The 12,344-nt window shown below is 35.2% G+C and overlaps 1 long non-coding RNA gene across 1 annotated transcript in view; it reads left to right on the top strand.

The window, feature by feature from the left end:
* LOC127975539 (uncharacterized) overlaps positions 1 to 10,059 on the top strand; it is a 39,710-nt gene extending 29,651 nt beyond the window's left edge. Inside the window, exons 3-4 of the long non-coding RNA XR_008157546.1 lie at positions 7,047 to 7,154; positions 9,526 to 10,059. This is a non-coding gene — a long non-coding RNA (uncharacterized LOC127975539). The remainder of the gene's footprint in view (positions 1 to 7,046; positions 7,155 to 9,525) is intronic.
* The last annotated feature ends 2,285 nt before the right edge of the window (positions 10,060 to 12,344 follow it).

Here is a 12,344-nt window from a genome sequence, read left to right as displayed (position 1 = left end):
ATTGCATCACTGCATCAGGATACTTTCTTATCTCAGACTCAGACACACACTGACAGAGTTTAAGAGTTTCAGCATCAAAGGCCACTGCAGCAGACAGTGCAGCACAGCTGTGGCTCTACTTTCTTATAGTAGTTACAACAGAATAAGGACAATAAGGTCACACATGTCTCAAACCATTATTTTAAATCAGTTTCCTGAGGTCATGGAAAATATGAAAAGTCACAGAGATTTCTAAAATAGTTTTTTCTTCCATGCAATGTGGAGAGGGTTGCTGAACCACAAAATAATAATAATAATAATAATAATAATAATAATAATAATAATAATAATAATAATAATAAATAAATAAAATAAGAATTCTTGAAGAACTGGCTTCACAGTTATAAAGCATATGAAGCATGAGCTGAAAGTGAATGTTTCTATACTAAAAGACATTTCAAAACATAAAACATACACTGCCAGGATCAGTGAGAATTGTAATGTTTTTAAAAGAAGTCTCTTCTGCTCATCAGGACTGCATATATTTGATCAAAAATACAGTAAAAAACTGTAATCTTGCAAAATGTTATTACAATATAAGATAATGGTTTCTATTTTAATATACTTTAAAATGTAATTTATTTCTGTGATGTTTAAAAGAACAGCATTTATTCAAAATATAAATATTTTCTAACAATATAAATATTTGCTATCACCTCTTAATTTAACACACCTTTCTGAATAAAAGTTTCAATTTCTTAAAAAAAAAGAAAGAAAAAAAATACTGTAATTTTTTCTCAAAAATGTTAGAAAAGATTTGTATATTTTAATAAATGCTCTTCTTTTTCATCAAAGAAACCTGAAAAAAAGTATTGTATTTTTAAAAGTACCCTATTATCGTGAAAAAAAAAGTATTGTTCCTAAAATTCCTGTACAAATATACATCATGTAGGATTTATTTTGAAACATACTTCACTCAGAAATGGCTAGTAAATTTCACAAATAATTATAAACAAACGTCAAGTAGCATTGAAATAAAAATGACATTTTACAGCAAAACTGAAATAGTTTTTCTTGAAAAAACATACAATAATCTCTTGGATAATTTACGTGGAAATAAAAATAATGTTTTTACACTGTGATGAAAGTAAAAGTGAATGCTTTGTTCTAAAATATTTATTTGCCTAGATATTGCTCTTATGTTATTTAGAAGAATGATTTGTAAATCTGAGATCACAATCCAGTTTTGAGTTCGAATCAGTCAAACCACTTCATATATTAGTCAGAATTACTTGGATTCATTAATTACATTGAGTTCATTTGAATGAATGTGTGTTCATATTCCATGTATTTATTTGTTTGTTTATGTATTTATTTAAAGCCTTATCCAATGATAATTAAAAGTCTATGGAAGGGTACTAGCCATTTATTGCCATTTATTATTATTATTTTATTCTAACATCTGCAGTTTTGTTGTTGTTGTTGTTTACAGTGTGCCATCATTATACTCCAGAACAGCATGTTCTTATGAGATATTCAGATTTGACAATCAAATCCTCTCAGTTACAGCACAGTGCTTCATTATGAATCCACACTAACATGCTTGCAATTTATTACTTCACAATAAGAGCTGCTGGTTAGAGTGCTCTCCATCTTAATTATACTTCCACCCACACAATAACTGGTTAAAAGTCCTGAGAGTTGAAATCAGTTTAAGATCTCACGGAGGAGGCCTGTCTGTGCTGAAGATTTGGAGGCTTATGATGGCCTCGAGTCATTTCCAAATGATCATATTCACAAGATGAGCGTACATGAGCGTGTGCTGATTATCAGCGGAGGCGTCGGTTAAAGAGTCATGTTGGAAGCAAAGAGGTAGTGGTCTTAATTAAAGTTCAACTGTGAATGTTGAGTGTGGAGTTTCGTGTTGTGTTCTGCCAATGAAGAATAGCAATAAAGCTCGTCAGAAACTCATTTAGATATTTCATAAAACAGACCTGTGCTGTGAATCTGTTCTTTCTTTGTGGCAGTGTTAAATAATTCAGTTCAATTCAAGTTTATTTGTACAACACTTTTCACATGCAAACACCCCTCATAATAAAAGTAATAATACAAATCCTCATTGTAAATTGTTTTTGTAATTTTTACAGAATCTGGCGGCAAATTACCATAATTTATAATATATTATATTGCCATATATATATTTATTAATATAATTTTTTACATTGAATTATATGTTAAGACCAATAAAGAGACGTTTTTGAATAAAATCATTTTGATACAGATGGATGGGTGTGCTGAAGTATTTCTGCAGCATGTAAGAAATGCTAGCAATGTGCTAAAACATGCTAAAATGTTAGGAACATGCTGGCAGCATGCTACAACATCGTGAATCAGAATAAGAATGAGCTAAGTGTGCACAAACACACAAGGAATATGTTAGAATGCTAAAAACATGCTAGCAATAAGTGAAAACATGCTAAATCATGCTAGCCACAAGCTAACAATACCTTACCTCAATTAAGCGATGCTCACTGTTAGAAACATGCTAGAAATGCTTAGAAAGATGCGGTCTGATGAGGTTGATTAGTGATCTTAGGAGGTTTAGTCAGATCTGAAAGGTTTGTTGTGGGCTGAACTGATTTGAAAAGATTATTTGGGGATCTCCTAATGAGGTCAAAAGGGGACTGATGTGGTGTGACTGAGATTCATTGATTGATTGATTGTTTGTTTATTTGTATCTGACTTTCCTCGCCCCAAACCATTTAACTTCAAGCTTTTAGAATGATATACTTTCAGGCCAGGCTTTGTCAAGCCAACAAGCAATGTGTCTTTAGCTTCATGCTAACAGCAAACGTTATAGAGGTCAGTAGAAACTATTATTGTATCTGTGTCTAGTTGCTTCCTATTTCGAGTTCCAGATCAGTTCAGTTTTGTGTAGGATGGTGCTTTAGATCAGTTCAGGGCTGATTCACTCTCTGTTGCTGTCGGATGTGTTGAAATGTTCCTGCGAATCACAGAGACTCTCATTTTCTCAGTAGTGTGTGTGTGTTTATTCGTGCATATCTGAATAAAACTGTCTTGTCCATTAAAAGTCATGTCAAGTGCACACATCTTTATCATTATTCCAAAAGCTGTTTTAAATTTATAGCTAATAGTAACATAAATTATAAATCCATAAATATAATTTATATTCTGGTGGAGTTGCACCACATGACATCTGTCAGCCTGAGCTAGCATTGCTTTGTCAAATGATCTGCTATTTTAAGAGACTTTGATATGGAGTCAGGAGGGTTGACATCACTTCCTGTTATTCTGCATGTTGGTTGCACCATATGACTTAGATCTAGTTGTCAAAAGTTTTTTCAAATAATAATAATCAAAACATAAAAAAACAGCCAAAGTTAGTTTTTCCTTCGAAAATAATTTTCAACAGTATTTGTACATATATTTTTGAATAAATGAATAGTTCTGTACAAAAATGCAGCAATATATTGTGAAATATTGTATCAGTTTAAAATAGCTGTTTTCTATTGCAATATATATTGAGATATAATTGATTCCAAGCATTTTAAAATGATCACTTCAAATGTCTTTTACAGTCACATTATTCAATGCATCCTTGTTGAACAAATCTATTCATTTCTTTACAAAACAAAATCTTAGTACCTTCAACGGAGTACGTGGAAGGAGAGAGCTTCATAGAGATTTGCTACTGTATATAATGAAGGCTAATAAAAAAAAAAAAAACCTTTGTGAAACCCGTCATGCAAAATTAAGCAAATAGTTTTGCCTCCTAACAGATCACCAAACACTTGCTACCTTGCATCACTTCTTCCATGTGTTGCCATGGAGACTATTTATATGGTTTCAGAAATGTTCTCTATAGCCTTGTTGAACCTTGTTTTTTTTTTAAACATGAGCAGGTTTGAAAAGAGAAATGTAGCCTTTGGTTTGGCTCTTGTGCCGTTCTTGGCTCTTTGAGCGTTCTGTTTGCCTCTTACACCTCGCAGTGTGTCCGAGTCAGATCCAGCGTGTTTGCAGACTGAATGCTGGCAGGCCTGTTTGGCTGATAAGATCCTCTCCTGTATCACAGGCTGTGAGAAACCAAGGCACAAACTGCATGGACATCTTCAGTGAACATTTTTAAGGTCCATATATCTGTGGTTTTGAATTTCAGTTTGAACTTGGTTTATGATGTTCCTTGAGACGAGTATTTTTCAGGTTTTATATCCCACTACCCAACTTTTGGTAGGGTTGCCACAACCATGGTTTGAGATGAATGATGGTCTGTGTGTGATTTATTCTCAGTTTGAATAACCATTTGTTTTTAATGCTACTAAAATAACCAGTGTGAAATCTTGATTTTCTAATGCAAAAAAAGCTTCATCCTAATTCTTAAATGGTTTGATAAAGTCATTATTGTATTACATTTGAAAAGTATTGAATATAGACATTACTTGTGAATAATATTTTTACTCAACAGAATTTATTGCACACATAAATTTTATTCTACAATGTGGCCATAACGCTGCTCTCAGGAGATGCATATGTTGCATTTAAGTTTATTTACTGTTCATAGGAGGTATGAATGCATTTACACTGCAATACAGTTAGCATTACATGAGTAATGCTGGGAGATTAATGCAGTGGTTCTCAAACGCCTCATTAAAAGCTCACCCTCATGTCATTCCAAATCTGTAAGACCTTTGTTCTTCTTTGGAACACAGATTACGTAATTTTTGATGAATTCCCAGAGCTCTCTGACGCTCCATAGAGAGCAAGGGTCATACCACGATCAAGGCTCAGATACAAAACATGGACATCGTTAAAATAATCCATGTTACATCGGGGTTCAACTGTAATTTTACAAAGCCACAAGACTACTTTGGTGGGTGGAGATCTGGGTGGAGCCGGGTGCTGTAAACATAATCATTTTAACACATAATTAATCACATGCTAAACTGACAGCCCTATAATAAACAGAATTGCCATGCCAGATGCAGGCTCTGTTCCACCATGATGGCTTTTGTTGATAAAATGTGGTTGGTAACAGTCTATAGTATTAGTATTCTGAGTTTGTTTAATTTAAGTGTTTGACATAAAATGTACAATAAATGCATTTAATAATGTAATTATAATACATGTCTCTTTCTGTAAAAAGAAAAATGCTCCCAGAAATCATTTCTAGGGGGCAAATATTACCCCTTTAATGGGAAAGTGAATTTATTGCCCTGTTCACAGCTATAGAGTGTTTTTGAAGAAGTCTTGTCTACTTCAGTTGAAGGTCTGAAAGCAATTAATGATAGAAGTGAACTAACACGCTACTAAACACATGAGGTTCTCCAGACTGAAAAGTGTTTAAGAAGTCAATCTACTGGCTCACGTATAGTTCTCCCGAGACATCAGACTTAAAGAAAGTGTTTCAGCTGAAAGAATGACACTCATGACCTTTACGTATTTCAAAAACTGCTGGCATTGTCTTGTTCAGAACTCATTTTGTAGAGCGCTCTGCTCAAACGAGTTGAAGATTTGAATACTGTGATTGGAGCACTCTCAAATGAGACGGCCGCGTCTCTACCCCCTTCCACCTCTTTGTGTGAAGTTTCCTTCCTGCGAGTGCATCCGAGTCGCTAATGACTGCAGAGCTGAGGAAACGGACAACATTTGGGGCCCTGAAATTATTTTCTATTTGTTTGGTGCTCAGGGAACGAAGCCTTTTGTGAGTGAGACTGCTAATGGCTAGTGACAGAGAAGAGCGAGATGTCAAACCCCAACCGTTAGCTTTTCATATCCCATCCTTTCAGTGCTCGACAGCCCAGCTGAGCCTTTTGGCCTGAACCTTCGTTATTATGCATAGCTTCCTCTTTTCCATCGTCTGCCTCATCTTTTCTTCCTCCACCCCAAACAGTTTCTTTTTTCAGTGTGTGTGTGTGTGTGTGTGTTGAGACTTTGAGCAGTTCACGAGGTTTTCTTTAAGCTTTGCTCATCACTTTTAATGTGAAGGCAGTTGCTCGTTTTATGCCAGTAAAATGGCCATTTTCTGCTAAAACAGTTGCATGACATATGCATTGAGAGATCAAGAAATTCTATAATACTTGAAGTTGTCCATTAGCATTTCTATTCATCTCAAAGGTGGTTGCTCAGGACATAAGTATGCAAGCTATACACAGCTTTGCAAAAAAAAAAAATCTACTTAATAATGTAATTGCAGCATCTACCAGCAGGGAATAACCTATTCATGCTTAACTATGAGCGCTTGGGAGAGATTATTGAAAATAGTGACACAGACGGGGCGCTGCTGAAGACTCCTGGATTGTAAAGAAAGTCACTGAGTCATTGAATTATTCACTCAACCAATTTATTAAAACCATTTAATCATTTGTTAAGTAACGCCACTACTGAGACTATTCCTGTTTTGGCATTGTTTGGAAGTATTTTAGTTGGCAGGCCAGAGATAAGTAATATGTTTACATATACAAATAGTCTGAGGGGTTACAAAAGATTTGTTTCAAATGTGGTTCTTATGAAGATCAAAGAGTCCTGAAAAATTTGCAAATTTGCAAATTTATTACCCTTGCAAATTGGTAATAATCAGAAATGTTTCACGAATTCAGCATGTCAGAATGATTTCTGAAGGATCATGTCACACGAAAGATTTGACGATAATGAGGCTGAAAATTAAGCTTTTCATCTCAGGAATAAATTACAATTTGAAATATATTAAAATAGAGAAGAGCCGTTTTAAATTGTAATAATATTTCGCAGTTGTGCTGTTTTTAATGTATCCAATAAATGCAGCCTTGGTGAACACAAATGACTTATTTTAAAAACATTCAAACCCTAAGATTTTATTTTATTTTATTATTATTGTATTTTTAATATACTTAATTTTAATTTAGATAAATTAAATATATTCACATAAAATGTTATTTATGTATTTAAGTTTTATTTTCTTAATTAATGGTTATTAATACTGCAGTCTCTTTTGGATGCTTAGATAAATTAAATTGATTGATTTATTTCTGTATGTATGCATGTAGTCATTAATTCATTATTTTGTCTTGCAGCCTCTTCTGGATGCTTTGGCAGATCTCCCTGAATGCTATGGAGTCAAAAGTATCCAAACCGACTGGTCTGGTGACTGCTCAGGCTGCTTTTTCAACCACATATCGAAGGTACTGAATGCTTCATCTGTGAAATACTCTCGTACACGCAGACAGGATTTTATTTTTTTTTTCCCCAGCTTCGCAGCTCTTTCAGTGTTGTATTTATTGCTAACCGCTCACACAGAGCTTTCTATGAAATGATGAATTTCCATGCTGGCATGTGAGCGTGTGCATTTCATCAGGTTGGACTCAGAGTGTGGCTGCAGGCTGTGTTCTGTGTACAGCTTTGTTTCTTCGAGTCTGTTGTGTTTCCTGTTGTGGGAGGATATCTGTGCTTATTAAAATCATAATTTGATTTCCAGCACAGAGAGTGTCCATTTGCAAGAATCAGTGTATCTATTGCATCTCTGTTTGTCAGGTGGATGGTCGTGTTCCCAATTATGTTTTCACCCAATTTATTGTTGAAATATGTGCATTTAAATAGTGGCATGACAGATTCATTCAAACATACATTAAATAATGACGTAAAAAAATATAATGAAGATATAAAATAGTGCATACACTATATGTCAAAAGATTGGGAGGCTTATGCTTGCAGGAATAAATTAAATTTTAAAATATATTCAAAACAGTTTTTTTAAATTGCAATAACATTTAACAATATTACTTGTGAACAAACAAACAAAAAACACCACAGGAGAAGCATTAATTAAACATCACCAACTAGGTTTCAGCCATCCAATTTTGTTTAGGGCCTTTCGCACCACTTTATTTCCAAAACTAAATGTACAGTACTACAGTACTGGGAACATTTCGAGCGAACTATTCCCCAGTAGCATTTAAAGGGTTGCATTCACACTGACAGTGTGTACTAGGACGTGACGTAAGCCGGGTCGACACCAATGTCATTTGAGTGTGACATTCAACGTTAACAAAAAAGAACAGGAGGATGAAGGACGCTGTGATCGGAGCTGTGTTTTTGTTGTGTGTCACGGAAAGGAGTGGAAAGGAGGAATAAGACTCTCTAATGACAGCTGGCAGTGCTACATTTGCTACAAGTTCCTGCACCTCAGCATCCGTATATTTATCGCTGTTCATCATACTTGCAAAATAAGTTGACACAATGTTTACAATCATGTTTTAAATCATGGTGAGTGAGGGCGTTTTCTAATGCGTCTGGCCAATCCATGTCTACTTACATCACGATTAGTCCCGTACCTGCTGGTTAGACCCTGCTCCGGAGTAGGAGCTAATTTGGTTCTCAGAAAAGGCAGTCCAGTAGGCTACTAAAATTGCACCCAGTTCCTGCGGTGCGAAAATATCCAAAAGTAGGTAGTTCCACAATTAGATCTGGTACTATGACAAGGTTCCTGCAGTGCGAAAGGCCCTATTGAGTTCCTTCGACTGCTGAAACTTTGATGCATCACTAGCTTATATTTTATAAAGATGACCGTAAAGAATGAATGTGTCACGTGCTGGTTTCTGTTTGTTCCAAATACCCGTGGTCTCCTGATCCGCCATGCCATATATATATATATGTTTACCTATACATAAACAAAAAAATACAAACTATAAAAATGCTCCACATAAATACTGTATATGTGCATTTGTTTACGCCAAAATGAATGGGAGTCAATGGAATGCTAACAGCAGGTGGGGGACCGCTAGCCAATGGCGGCGCCTGGGGAAGCTTCAGTAAAATATGAAACCCTGCCCCCCCTGGTAGTAAAGCGGGAATCTTTCTGCCTCCACTTAAGCTCCGCCCACAGAAAAAACATCACAATGTTTACTAACAGAAAAAAGGTCAGTTCAAGCGGCACGTGAACTGATCATCTTTCTCTTTACTAGTTATAGCACCAAATAAACATGAATGAACATCTGAAAGTTATCTTTTCAAGCGCAGAAAAACGTTTTCTCCTATCTGGTTTGTTTGTCAGACAAAATGGGAGATTCGGCGTTATGATTGGTCAGATCGCCTTTCAATCTAACTCCCTGCGAAGGGTGAATTAGATTATAAAGGAAAATTATTTTATTTACCTATTATATAGGAGTTGATTTGTTTCATTTTTGCTCTACTTTTAGTTTTTGCTCTTTATTTTTAGCTATTTACCTTTCTTTTAGTTTTTTGCTTTGTATTTTTTGTTTGGTTTTATATTTTTTGTTTTGTTTTGAATTGAACAAGGACAGTACATACATAGAACACATTGAATTTGAACCTGCTTCCCTCATCTGAGCACCAAGGAGATGTCTGGAGCATGTGCATGGATCACTAGGCTTTTCCTCAAAGGAAATTTGTTCTCAGATTTAAAGGACAGACCGTTTGGTTTTTTTGACGCAAGTCTGAGAAAAAATGTAACTCTGAGAAAATCAAAAGTGTTTGATAAGAGTTTCATCTAGTGGCATTGTAATATAAGTGGAATCATTTTCTTCTTTCTTTCAGAGTCTTTGTCCTCCCACCCTGTCATGTGAAATAATGCGAAAATATCAACTGACTCCACCAGAACTCATTGTCTCAGATCTCATCTCATCAGAGCCTAGTTCAGACCCAGCCAGACTAAAGTGGCTTGTTTCTGGAAGCTCTTGTCCCCTGGAGGCTACAGGGATCATTACCACTGTGTCATGGAGGTGGTGAAGATGTGCGCTCAGATAGCACCTCCTCACTGTGAAGGGTATTAATAGACTCCTCTCTGACCATGAAGCGAACTAATGTTGGCAGAGCCACTGAAGGCTGATAGACAGATAGACACATGAATAGAGAGACAAATGCGTCTTATGTGCCTGATTTCATGCATTTGTTAAATATACACTTTGCATACACAGACACAGAAATGTGGATCAGTAGGGGTCGAACATTATGGGTTTTTAGAGGCTGATGCCAATATCTGTAAAGCAGGGTGGCTGATGGATGATTTGATGCTGATGTTAATAATGACAAAAAAGAGAGGCAATAAAAAGGCCAAAATGTGCATTTGGATTAAAGTGAAAATAAGAGCTAATATTAATTGTTTCCTTTTTTTTAAAGCAAGACAAGACAAACAATTTAAGTAAACAATTTTAAGTTACAAAACTAGCAACTGGTTTTATGACATACATGTTATTTTCAATTAAATCTAATATGCATGTATTAGACTACATTAATTCAGAAGTTTATTTAATTTGTTAACTGCGGACGTTACGAGCTGTCATGTGTGGCTGAACCTAATGTTAACTAATTAAAAAAAACTAATGGTTTTACAAATGGTACAGTGAATCTATGAATACTGTGCAAAACAATTACAAAATGACTAAATTTCTACAGACAAGCACAGAACAGAATCAAGATTTTATGTTTCTGAACCTTTATGTATTATGCACCACACTCGTATATGTTTTGTTCTGCTTTATGGCCTTGGCTGCCTTCATAAATTTGAAGAAGTGTTTTAAAATGATGTGTTAATGAGTCACAGGTCTGTTCAGCCACTGATGAAATACTGCAACAGCTGTAGAAATGAGAGCAGGTGCTTCACTGTGTTGCATCAGAAGTATTGTAGTAGTCTAGTTTTGGACTTGAATCTGGATGCACTTAATAAAGCTTTAGTGATGTTTTGAGATTTAGAGAACTTAGTGTATTTCTCTGCAAGTATTTAATCTATTTACATTTCAAAGCATGTATGTTCTTGTAAAGGAGAATGCCACCCAAAACATATAAAATCATAGTAACGCTTTAGTATAGAGAGGGACCAGTTCTCACTATTAACTTGTTGCTTATTATTAACATATTGAATATTTAGTAGACCTACTTATAAAGCAAATATTCTGCATGACCATAATTATTCAAAATCCTACCCTATACCTAAACTTAACAACTATTAATAAACAGCAAATTAGGAGTTTGAGGCAAAAGTTGTAGTTAATGGTTTGTTAACAGAGAGAATTAAAAAACCTTAAAATAAATTGTGACCCAAAAACGCTTAACTGTAATAATCTTTACATTAATATTACTATGCATTAGGTATCATGAACTATTAGTGAACAATAATTTATACATTTTGCCAAAAGAAAACCCCCTTTTTTATTCCAGATTTTTTAAAGCACACTACAATCTGGTCACTGCCATTAATTCTTCCTTGAAAGTAAATCGCTGTGAAATCTGTCATTTTTGTAGTCACTAGTAAAATGACAGTATTTCATTCAGTTTTTGTTGGTGAACACTGCTTGTGCCTGTGTTGATGAGGAGATGGATCATCTCTAACTGAAGAAGAAAATCACCTCAGTTCTTTAAACGATCGCCTGCTTTAAGTGAAGTGGCTGTGGAGAGAGAAAGACACGGAAACCAGATAAAGACAGAGATGGTGCTTATCTGCCTCGTCCTTGAGGAAAAGAGGAAGTCATTTCCTGAGCTGTGACATTGTCTCAGGCTTCGCTGTTAGAAGATTAATTGAAATCTGAGGATAAAAAACAGAGAAAGATCTCACAGACGGATTTTGGTGCTGATTATATGTTTGCGTGTTTGTTGTGGGACACTAACACATAAATTCTGTATAAATGCACAACAATCTCGCCTCATTGAAAAAAATTAGCCTGTGGAAACATTTCTGCAAAATGTTATTTGGTTTTCTGTGGTCGGCTGCACCTAAGTTACAACTTAGCCTAGTTATGGTATAAAGAGCCAGTAAGTTGCCAAATAAACTTAAACATTACTAAATAATTTTGCACCATTCAACTCAGTTACATAACTCTATATACAGTATACAGGTGCTTCTCAATAAATTCGATTGTCGAGAAAAGGTTAATTTATTTCAGTAATTCACAGTGGTGGTAAGTAACGAAGTAAAAATACTTTACTAAATTATTTTTTCGGGGATCTGTACTTTACTTGAGTATGTTTTATTTGCATCTACTTTCACTCTTACTCCACTACTTTATTAAAGACAAAGTTTACTTTTTACTCCGATACATTTCCCCATGCCCGCTTCAAGTATTTATTACAATGATTTTACAAACCAATGAAAAATTTGGTTTTCTTTTGAAAAAAAGAACGCGCGACTTCTTTGCCAACATACGCTCACGCAGCAGTAGTTCGAGGTGGAAGACAACCGCTAAAATAGGTGATAGTGCAGCTCTTTCTGCCCGCAATGATCCTGAGATTCCCGAAAGGGATTACCCATGGCCTTATCTTAAGGATATGTTTGAATTCACTGAAGTCAAGGGAGATTCTTATTGGCTGAAATGTCTTCTTTGCCTGCCACGGGTGAATTACATTTCAGTAGGGCTGTGCAA

The sequence above is a fragment of the Carassius gibelio genome, chromosome B16 (genome assembly GCF_023724105.1).
Source record: "Carassius gibelio isolate Cgi1373 ecotype wild population from Czech Republic chromosome B16, carGib1.2-hapl.c, whole genome shotgun sequence".
Lineage (NCBI taxonomy): Eukaryota > Metazoa > Chordata > Actinopteri > Cypriniformes > Cyprinidae > Carassius > Carassius gibelio.
Note: the sequence above shows the minus strand (reverse complement) of the source record. Positions and strands in the feature narration are given on the sequence as shown.